Source organism: Cherax quadricarinatus, chromosome 89 (genome assembly GCF_038502225.1).
Source record: "Cherax quadricarinatus isolate ZL_2023a chromosome 89, ASM3850222v1, whole genome shotgun sequence".
In the NCBI taxonomy this organism is placed as follows: Eukaryota; Metazoa; Arthropoda; class Malacostraca; order Decapoda; family Parastacidae; genus Cherax; species Cherax quadricarinatus.
In genome coordinates, this window is record NC_091380.1 from 17,566,079 (window position 1) to 17,577,815 (window position 11,737).

General features: G+C 39.1%; 1 protein-coding gene across 1 annotated transcript in view; it reads right to left on the minus strand.

Annotated features, from left to right (window-relative positions):
* Nucleotides 1-11,515, minus strand: part of LOC128697134 (trichohyalin) — a 130,186-nt gene extending 118,671 nt beyond the window's left edge. The window contains exon 1 of the mRNA XM_070104231.1: nucleotides 11,366-11,515. The gene's annotated coding sequence lies outside the window, so the exon portion shown is untranslated. The remainder of the gene's footprint in view (nucleotides 1-11,365) is intronic.
* Nucleotides 11,516-11,737: the final 222 nt, after the last annotated feature.

Here is an 11,737-nt window from a genome sequence, read left to right on the forward strand (position 1 = left end):
TAACCCCACCAATGGTATGGTTTGTTTGCAATTGTGTCATTATGATTTCGTGAGTCACAAGGTATAAATTAAGCTTTGGGATTACTATTTTGTATATATAGAGGGAAACTCCCTTGTTATGAGTATCATTTTGCGAAGACTAAAATTAGGGAAGTTGGGAAGAATTCTTCCATGAGTGTTGTAAGAGGCAACTAAGATGCTGGGAGTAAGGGGCTAGTAACTTCTTCTCCAGTATAACTTATTAAATTCTGGGAGTAAGGGGCTAGTAACTTCTTCTCCAGTATAACTTATTAACCCCTTGACTGTCGCAACCCCAAATCCTGAGGTGTCTCCTGGTGTCGCAAAATTTCCAAAAAAAAAAAAATAATAATTTTTTCTTATGAAATGATAGAGAATCTTTTTCTGATTATAATGACACCAAAAGAACGAAATCTGATGGAAAATGACGGAATTATGCTCTCGCGAAGTTAGTGACCTCGGTGATATTTATGTATTAGCGATTTCGCCCACTTTGAGCCCTATTTTCGGCTAATTCCATTGTTCTAGTCAACCAAACTCATGGCTATTTCTTTAGAACTCAATTTTTTCTATCGATTGAGTACAAGAAACTGCCCATTTATCAATTTCAACTACCCAATAACGTGGTCAGAAATTTGTAATTTGGCCAATTTCACGAAAGTTAAAAAATATGACAATTTCAAAATAGGATCCGGAATGAACAATGTAGACATTCCTGGCTCTAAAATAACATTTTCTTTGTTCATCAGTCACATCTCCAGGCCCTCTGATATTACTCTTGCTTTCTATTTTGAATTTTTATTACAACAAAAAAAAATAGAAGATTTACTGTTATGCACACTACTGCAATACTGTAATAATTGTATAAATAATGTCAACTCATTCATGACCACATATTAGAATGGCTACTTGGACATTTATTGGAAAATGACATCATTTGTTTACTTTTGAACATCGGCAAAAATCAAACATTTCCGCTACTTTGAGCTCCATTTAAAGGTTCTTTTCATAGGAAAACCAACCGAAATCACCTCTATTTCTATAATATGTTTTCCATTCTATCAAATGAGACCAAGAAAATGAGAATATAACCATAAATACTATACGAAAAAAGACCACAAAGTCAACATTTTAATTAAAAAAAATGGTTGGAGTTTTTTTTCTCATTATGCACTGCATGCTGCAGGATTTTTTTATATGGTGCACACTGACCACACAGACCCATTCTCTCACATGTGAGCCTACCAGCTTTCTCCTGCCTGATTTGAAACCGCTGGAATTTATGAGTATATATACGTCAAAAACGGTGGCTCATAAGATGTGTATATATGACCAGAACATTCAAAGGGTTATTAAATTCTGGGAGTAAGGTGCTAGTAACTCCTTCTCCAGTATAACTTATTAAATTCTGGGAGTAAGGGGCTAGTAACTCCTTCTCCAGTATAACTTATTAAATTCTGGGAGTAAAGGGCTAGTAACTCCTTCTCCAGTATAACTTGTTAAATTCTGGGAGTAAGGTGCTAGTAACTCCTTCTCCAGTATAACTTATTAAATTCTGGGAGTAAGGTGCTAGTAACTCCTTCTCCAGTATAACTTATTAAATTCTAGGAGTAAGGGGCTAGTAACTTCTTCTCCAGTATAACTTATTAAATTCTATGAGTAAGGGGCTAGTAACTCCTTCTCCAGTATAACTTATTAAATTCTGGGAGTAAGGTGCTAGTAACTCCTTCTCCAGTATAACTTAGTAAATTCTGGGAGTAAGGGGCTAGTAACTCCTTCTCCAGTATAACTTATTAAATTCTGGGAGTAAGGGGCTAGTAACTCCTTCTCCAGTATAACTTATTAAATTCTATGAGTAAGGGGCTAGTAACTCCTTCTCCAGTATAACTTATTAAATTCTGGGAGTAAGGGGCTAGTAACTCCTTCTCCAGTATAACTTATTAAATTCTGGGAGTAAGGGGCTAGTAACTCCTTCTCCAGTATAACTTATTAAATTCTATGAGTAAGGGGCTAGTAACTCCTTCTCCAGTATAACTTATTAAATTCTGGGAGTAAGGGGCTAGTAACTCCTTCTCCAGTATAACTTATTAAATTCTATGAGCAAGGTGCTAGTAACTCCTTCTCCAGTATAACTTATTAAATTCTATGAGTAAGGGGCTAGTAACTCCTTCTCCAGTATAACTTATTAAATTCTATGAGTAAGGGGCTAGTAACTCCTTCTCCAGTATAACTTATTAAATTCTGGGAGTAAGGGGCTAGTAACTTCTTCTCCAGTATAACTTATTAAATTCTATGAGTAAGGGGCTAGTAACTCCTTCTCCAGTATAACTTGTTAAATTCTGGGAGTAAGGTGCTAGTAACTCCTTCTCCTGTGTACATTACTACATGTAAAAAGAAGAAAAACTTTAAGAAAGTTATTTTAACCCACTGGCCATCTCCCTCGGTGGGAGACAGCCAGTGGATTAAAAAAACAAAAAGCTGCGACATGAGGGAGAAACAGTGAGAGACCTACAAACAAGGATCAATGAGAATAAATATGCTGGTCACATTAACCCTTAAACTGTCCAAACATAGAACTACGTTCGCTCACGTAGTGTTCCGAACATAGATCTAAGTTTTTTATATGCTTTCAAGTGAAGAAAATCAAGGTCGGAGCACTACGTGCATAAATGTAAATCTACATCTGGACAGTTTAAGGGTTAATGATAACAGCGGTGTGTAATATATGGAAATGGTAATGAAAAAAATTATGATATGGAACAAGACAAAATTCATCATATGAGGACATGTACACAAGCTCTTGCCTAGAGCCTAGTGTAACATGTCTTATTAACACACTTGTACAAAGCACCAGGAGCTTTAGAATTCCAAATGTTTTAGTCAGTGTTATGGGGCTATAGGACCCAATATGTATTAATGTAGCTAAGTAGCAGTTACTCATTATTCAGAATACCCAATTATATTAACCCTTTGAGGGTCTGTCCTGCTAGTTCTATGGCTTCGAAGCTTGGGTCCAAGCCATAGTAGTACGCCATGAGCTCAGCTCATTCAGATAACCTGTGAGTGGTAAATTTGGGCCTAGATATGAGAGAATGCATCTATGTGGTAAGTGTGCACCATATAAAACAAAACCTGTAGCATGCAGAGAATAATGAGAAAAAAACTGCAACCGTGTTTTTGGGTTAAAACAGTGACATTACAGTGTATATTCGTATGTCTTTTATGGTTGAATTCGCAGTTTCTTAGTCTCATTTGATAGAATGGAAGATATATTACAGAAATAGAGATGATTTTCATTGGCTTTAGTAATGAAAATAGATTGGAACTGAGCTCACACTAGTGGAAATGTTCGATTTTTACCAATGTTCAAGTGTAAACAAACGACATCACGCATCCCATACATGTCAACTGGTGGGTCTGATATATGTTCATGAATGTGCTGATATTATTTATGCAATTATTACAATATTGCATAATAGTAAATCTTCTATTTTTTGATGTGACTAAAAATTCATTATGTGAATAAAAAATCAAAATGGAATTCATTTGTAAAGCCTGGCGACATAACTAGTAAACCCTGGCGACATAACTAGTAAACCCTGGCGACATAACTAGTAAACCCTGGTGACATAACTAGTAAACCCTGGCAACATAACTAGTAAACCCTGGCGACGTAACTAGTAAACAGAGGAAATGTTATTTTAGTGCCAGGAATGTCTGCATTGTTTATTCTGGACCCTATTTTGAAATTGGAATATTTTGAACTTTGTGTGACATTGGCCAAATTACCAATTTCCAATCACTTTGCTGAGTAGTTGAAATAGTTGATTGGGGTATTTCTTGTGCTCAATTGATAAAATAGAAGTAATACTAGTAAAATAGCTAAGAATTTGGTCAACTGGAATAATGCAATTGTCATAAAATGGGAGTCGAAGTGGGTAAAATCACCAATGCGTAAATACTGCTGATGCAGCAAAATCCGCAAGAGCGTATTTTTGTCAATTTTCCACCAAATTTCATATTTTTTGTTTTATTATCTTCTGAAAAAGATTCTCTATCATTTCATAAGAAAAAATAATTTTTTTTTTTGGACCCTGTGGACAAGTTTCAGACCAGGGGCGAGGACCCTGAAAGGGTTAAACAGCTGGGGGCACAACTGCTTTAATTCCATCATGACAGCAGATAACTCTTACAAAGAAAAGGCCAGGTGAGTCAATCCCTGAATTTCAATATAAATAGGTTCTACTATAAACACACAAAATTAAAATAACTAGATTAGAAAGACAGTATAGTAGGGCCCCCTGTGGAATGCAAAGAGTATGTTAAAATTTATTCTGCATATGTCACACTCACATATAGGCTGCCTCCCAACCAGCAAACTGGGTGCTAAGGGTTTAACAACTGATAAGGTACCCATCATTAAATCAGTACCTTGGTTCATTGAACAATCACAGGCAAGCCCGCCAAAACTACGGCAATGTGATTCACTTGTGGTAAGTACTGGCAGACTTGCCTACCTGCTGGTTGAGTACGGTGCACTCTCTCTGGCTTCTGCTTCACCATCTGTCACCATGGTGCACACTTATCATTCTGTTTGTACACATTGTATATAATGTACATACCTGTATATAGTGATTGAAGGCAAATATATATTAATGTCTACTGCTGAGTTTGTTTGCTCAAATTCCCATTATGATCAGGTCTCACAGGCCATTTATTACCTGTGTTTGTAATATGGGAGCTCTATCCATTAACTGGAGCTAGATCTGGTCTTGGTATCGTTCAGACTGCATCGCTATCGCCTTTTGTATTGCCTGTCAGTCTTGCTACTGTGTGTGTATCCTGCAATTTGTACTATGCTACTGCTGCTTCTTGCATGAATTGCAAGTAGAATTTTAAAGTGTGTTATGCTACCAACATGGGTGAGGTGGATGGTGTCTGAGTATATTCTCCTAAATCTGCCCAAACTAACTCTACAACATTGCTCATTCCATTGGCACAGAATATCAACAAACTTTCACTGCTGAGCAGCTTTGTGACGTTATTCATACCAAATTAAAGGTTGAAGCAACTATGTTGTACCAATCTCTCTAGACCTATTAAAGCTACATAGAATTACCTGTTTAATCTGTTATAGCTGAATTAATCTTAAGTTAATTTTAAGTTTGCCTGCAATGGTCTGCATACAAGGGGCTTTTGGTATGTATACTCAACTATTATATTCCTTTGTACAACTATGTATCATGTCAAAATAAAATATTATTGTTATTATTATTATTATTATTATTATTATTATTAATCTAAGGTATCTCCCACTACAGGAGCTATTAATCACCGATTTCTGCTTAGGTTCCTTCGTAATGTGGGAGGGTTAACACCAGAGCAATCAGACCAGCAGTCTCGTGAAGCAGGTGGTGCACCAGGTTTGTCTCAGGGCGAGTCAGATATGTTGGTGCTTGAATTAGCTAAACTCAATCTCGAAACAACCAGAGAACAACAGCAAGCATTTGATAGAGAGAAGGAGAGGAGGCAATTTAACCAGACTGTTGGTAACAACTTTAGTGTGCAAAATGCAGTGCCCTTAGTACAGTGGACCCTTGACTAACGATATTAATTGGTACCTGAGTACGAATATAGTTAGTCGAGTTTTTTTATCGTCAGTCGAGGCAACATGTTAGCGTCAACATGTATCGTTAGTCGAATTTAACGTTAGACGATGCCATCGTTGGTTGAGGGTCCACTGTACCTTGCTTTGTTGAGTCTGAGCCTGGACAGTTTTTTGAGGCATTTGAAAACCAGGCTCGAGCACTGAGGTGGCCTGGGGAGCATTGGGCAGCACTGGTGCATACAGCATTGTCAGCAAAGCACAAGAGCTCACAGCTGTTTCAAATAATTAGGAATTCAAATTGTGCAAGTATCAGCTGGGTCAGTCTCATGTAGACTTTGTACGGCAGCAGTCAAAATATTTCACAAAACAGTACATGGCAACTGGTGTCACAAACTTCACCGACTTAGTGCAGTTACTTTTGGTGGATAACCTGCTGGAATCTGTCAGACCAGAGGTTAGTCTTTCTTGACCACTGCATTAGAAGCAGCCAGGATGGCTGACACTTTTGAGGCTAACTACTCCTTGTCCAAGCAGTCTAATCTTTCTTCCCAACATTGTAACCTTTACAAAGAAATAAATCTTTATCTTTACAGTGGTACCCTGAGTTTCGAACTCCTCCCAACTCGACCAATTATGTAAGTATATTATTGTAAGTGTATTTAGGGGTCTGAAATGGACTAATCTAATTTGCATTATTCCTTATGGGAACAAATTCGTTCGGTAACGACGCCCGAACAGCCTTCTGGAACGAAGAAAGTTCGAAACTTGGGGTACTACTGTATCTTAACAGCCTGGCATGAACAGAGATCATGGACAAGTCCGTGACTGGAAGACGAAGTTGCAGGATGAAAGTGAGCAACAACGCCAACTAAGTAGTCTGGTGAGCAGTGACATCAAACTCACAGTCAACCTGATGAGTGATGACATCAATACTCATAGTCAACATGAACACTGATGCCAGTACACAGAGTAGCACCAGCCACAAAATCAACAGGGAGCCACGTTAAAGTGTGACCTTATTTGTCACTGTTGTTTCATAAACCATGCCACATAAAGTCCATCTGCTCAATTAAGCCTCAACCCTTAGGAAAAAATCAACATCCTCTCTTACGAGATTAACCAGAAAGAAGTCGAATGTGGTATGATCCATACTACAGTACATGCCACATCTCCCTTGAGGAGAATAAAAAAAAATTGAAACAACCACTTTTAGGGATACAGGGGTTTACTGTTCCCTTATTCAAATTCAGATTCAAATATTTATTTCCTTGTAAAGCTTACAATGTGTGGTTTACATGTTATAAGATTTTAATTACAAAGATGGCCACTATTGTGCCTAGGCACTTCGGGCGGACTAATATTAATTCTTACGCTATACTGATATAGGTTATAACTGAGCAGTACATTTTAACATATTATTAGATACATAATTAGATACATTCCCAATTAGGCACATACATAATTAGGTTTAAAATAGGTTGTACAAATCATATAATAATATTACAAACAGTAGATTTAGTAATGAGATTCGGTTTGTCTTGGCATGATACATTGTTTCTGTTAGACCTCATATACTTGAAAAGAATCTTAGGCAAACTTAGGACTAACTTAAGATTTAATAGACAATAACTATATTAGGATTTTTAAGTTTACAGTCATTTGGGTGAGTGTAAGTGTAAATTATGGGAGAATTACAGATAATGAGAATAAGTCTATATTGTTTTAAGAACATAAGAACATAAGAAAGAAGGAACACTGTAGCAGGTCTACTGGCCTATACGAGGCAAGTCCAAGAATCCTACCGGCTTAAGCCAATGCCCCAACCTAGTCAGGTCAGGTCACATTCACTTAAGGAAGGAACACGTCAATTGACCTAGTAGCACAAGCTAATCAGTTCCAACTCACACCCACCCACACACACTCATGTATTTATCTAGCCTATTTTTAAAACTACACAACATTTTAGCCTCAATAACTGTACTTGGAGTTTGTTCCACTCATCCACAACTCTATTACCAAACCAGTACTTTCCTATATCCTTCCTGAATCTGAATTTTTCCAACTTAAAACCATTGCTATGAGTCCTGTCTAGGCTAGATATTTTCAGCACGTTATTTACATCCTCTTTATTTATTCCTGTTTTTCATTTATACACCTCAATCATATCCCCCCTAATTCTACGTCTTTCTAGAGAGTGCAGATTCAGGGCCCTTAGTCTATCCTCATAGGGAAGGTTTCTGATACATGGGATCAACTTTGTCATCCTCCTTTGTATGTTTTTCAGTGCATTTATATCCATTCTGTAATACAGTGACCAAAACTGTGCAGCATAATCTAAATGAGGCCTAACCAAGGATATATAGAGTTGAAGAACAACCTGAGGACTCCTATTATTTATGCCTCTTGATATGAAGCCAAGGATTCTATTAGCTTTATTGCGAACACTTATGCACTGTTGTCTTGGTTTCAGATTACTGCTAACCAGAACTCCTAAATCTTTTTCGCAATCCGTAATATTGAGATCGACATTATTTAATTTATATGTGGCATGGTTATTGTCCTGTCCAACATTTAGAACTTTGCATTTGTCTATATTAAACTACATCTGCCACTTCTCCAACCACTGTCTGGAAAACCTTCCAGCTCCTGCACCCAACATCTTGCTCCTGGGGGATTTCAACTTAAGGCACCTAAAATGGAGGAATATAGCAAATAATATTGTTGCAGTAATAACACCAGGAGGCAGCTCTGATGAAAACTCACACTCATGCGAGCTTTTAAATCTCTGCACAAAATTCAATTTAAACCAGCAAATAATAGAGCCTACTAGACTGGAGAATACACTAGACCTCATCTTCACTAACAATGATGATCTGATAAGAAATATCACCATATCAAAAACAATATACTCAGATCACAACATAATTGAGGTTCAGTCATGTATGCGCGGAGCCCCAGACCGACATAATGAGATTAGTCACGAGGGAGCATTCACCAAATTCAACTTCAATAACAAAAACATAAAGTGGGACCAAGTAAACCAAGTCCTAACCGATATAAGCTGGGAAGATATACTAAGCAACACAGACCCCAACTTATGCCTAGAACAGATTAACTCGGTAGCACTCGATGTATGCACAAGGCTTATTCCTCTAAGAAAAAGGAGGAGTAGATGTAAAACAGAAAGACACAGGCGCTCCCTTTACAGGCGACGGAAAAGAATAACAGAGCGGCTAAAAGAGGTCAATATATCTGAAATGCGTAGGGAGACACTGGTCAGAGAAATAGCAAGCATCGAACTTAAGCTAAAAGAATCCTTTAGGAGTCAGGAATCGCGGGAAGAACTAAAAGCCATAAATGAAATCGAAAGAAACCCAAAGTATTTCTTCTCCTATGCCAAATCAAAATCGAGAACAACGTCCAGTATTGGGCCCCTACTTAAACAAGATGGGTCCTACACAGATGACAACAAGGAAATGAGTGAGCTACTCAAGTCCCAATATGACTCAGTTTTTAGCAAGCCGCTAACCAGACTGAGAGTCGAAGATCAAAATGAATTTTTTATGAGAGAGCCACAAAATTTGATTAACACAAGCCTATCCGATGTTATCCTGACGCCAAATGACTTTGAACAGGCGATAAATGACATGCCCATGCACTCTGCCCCAGGGCCAGACTCATGGAACTCTGTGTTCATCAAGAACTGCAAGAAGCCCCTATCACGAGCCTTTTCCATACTATGGAGAGGGAGCATGGACACGGGGGTTGTCCCACAGTTACTAAAAACAACAGACATAGCCCCACTCCACAAAGGGAGCAGTAAAGCAACAGCAAAGAACTACAGACCAATAGCACTAACATCCCATATCATAAAAATCTTTGAAAGGGTCCTAAGAAGCAAGATCACCACGCATCTAGAAACCCATCAGTTACACAACCCAGGGCAACATGGGTTTAGAACAGGTCGCTCCTGTCTGTCTCAACTATTGGACCACTACGACAAGGTCCTAAATGCACTAGAAGACAAAAAGAATGCAGATGTAATATATACAGACTTTGCAAAAGCCTTCGACAAGTGTGACCATGGCGTAATAGCGCACAAAATGCGTGCTAAAGGAATAACAGGAAAAGTCGGTCGATGGATCTATAATTTCCTCACTAACAGAACACAGAGAGTAGTCGTCAACAGAGTAAAGTCCGAGGCAGCTACGGTGAAAAGCTCTGTTCCACAAGGCACAGTACTCGCTCCCATCTTGTTCCTCATCCTTATATCCGACATAGACAAGGATGTCAGCCACAGCACCGTGTCTTCCTTTGCAGATGACACCCGAATCTGCATGACAGTGTCTTCCATTGCAGACACTGCAAAGCTCCAGGCAGACATCAACCAAATCTTTCAGTGGGCTGCAGAAAACAATATGAAGTTCAACGATGAGAAATTTCAATTACTCAGATATGGTAAACATGAGGAAATTAAATCTTCATCAGAGTACAAAACAAATTCTGGCCACAAAATAGAGCGAAACACCAACGTCAAAGACCTGGGAGTGATCATGTCGGAGGATCTCACCTTCAAGGACCATAACATTGTATCAATCGCATCTGCTAGAAAAATGACAGGATGGATAATGAGAACCTTCAAAACTAGGGAGGCCAAGCCCATGATGACACTCTTCAGGTCACTTGTTCTATCTAGGGTGGAATATTGCTGCACACTAACAGCACCTTTCAAGGCAGGTGAAACTGCCGACCTAGAAAATGTACAGAGAACTTTCACGGTGCGCATAACGGAGATAAAACACCTCAATTATTGGGAGCGCTTGAGGTTCCTAAACCTGTATTCCCTGGAACGCAGGAGGGAGAGATACATGATTATATACACCTGGAAAATCCTAGAGGGACTAGTACCGAACTTGCACACGAAAATCACCCACTACGAAAGCAAAAGACTTGGCAGACGATGCACCATCCCCCCAATGAAAAGCAGGGGTGTCACTAGCACGTTAAGAGACCATACAATAAGTGTCAGGGGCCCGAGACTGTTCAACTGCCTCCCAGCACACGTAAGGGGGATTACCAACAGACCCCTGGCAGTCTTCAAGCTGGCACTGGACAAGCACCTAAAGTCAGTTCCTGATCAGCCGGGCTGTGGCTCGTACATTGGTTTGCGTGCAGCCAGCAGCAACAGCCTGGTTGATCATGCTCTGATCCACCAGGAGGCCTGGTCTCAGACCGGGCCGCGGGGGCGTTGACCCCCGGAACTCTCTCCAGGTAAACTCCAGGTAATTGTGTCAGTCTATTCAAATCTTCCTGGAGTGCTCTAATGTCCTCGTCAGAATGAATTCGACGGCCTAATTTGGTGTCATCGGCAAACTTGCTTATGTCGCTCTTTATGCCCTCATCTATGTCGTTTATGTAGACTGTGAACAACAGGGGCCCAACACTGATACAATAAAGAGAATTAGGTGGTTTTCACTTGGTTAGTTGAAGCTTATGATGTTGTTATATTTACACTGTCCCAATCTTACATCTGTAATTATTTTTCAAAAATAAATACTGTATTTAACCCCTTCTCCTGTATATATAACTAAATTTCAAAAGAGAGACTTTCATTTTTCTTTTTTGGGCAACCCTGCCTAGGTGGGATACAGCTGGCTTGTCGAAAGAAGTAGAAATGTTGTATTTGAAATCATCTGCCATGAACACATTAAATTTGTGCATAAAGACTGGAAGACATACCTGATCTTACGCAGTTGTGCCAGTAATGAGTTGAGTTGCACCTGTGTGCCGAGGCTCTGCTCCAGCAGCTCTCTGCTGTCAACGTCAGTAAAGACTTTGATGAATTTAGCACCGTAATCCCTCAGATCTGCAAATAAATGTGTTTTGATAGAGGCCTATTTTCCTTGAAGGTGAGTAACACCGTGCTTGATGTTATATAATTATTAGAATAGACTGAGTGTCATGAGGTTATCAGTACATACAGTAGTAGCCCAGAACCTAACCTGCTGTATAAACAGAGCCTTCCTGTACAGCAGTAACCCAGAACCTAACCTGCTGTATAAGCAGGGCCTTCCTGTACAGCAGTAACCCAGAACCTAACCTGCTGTATAA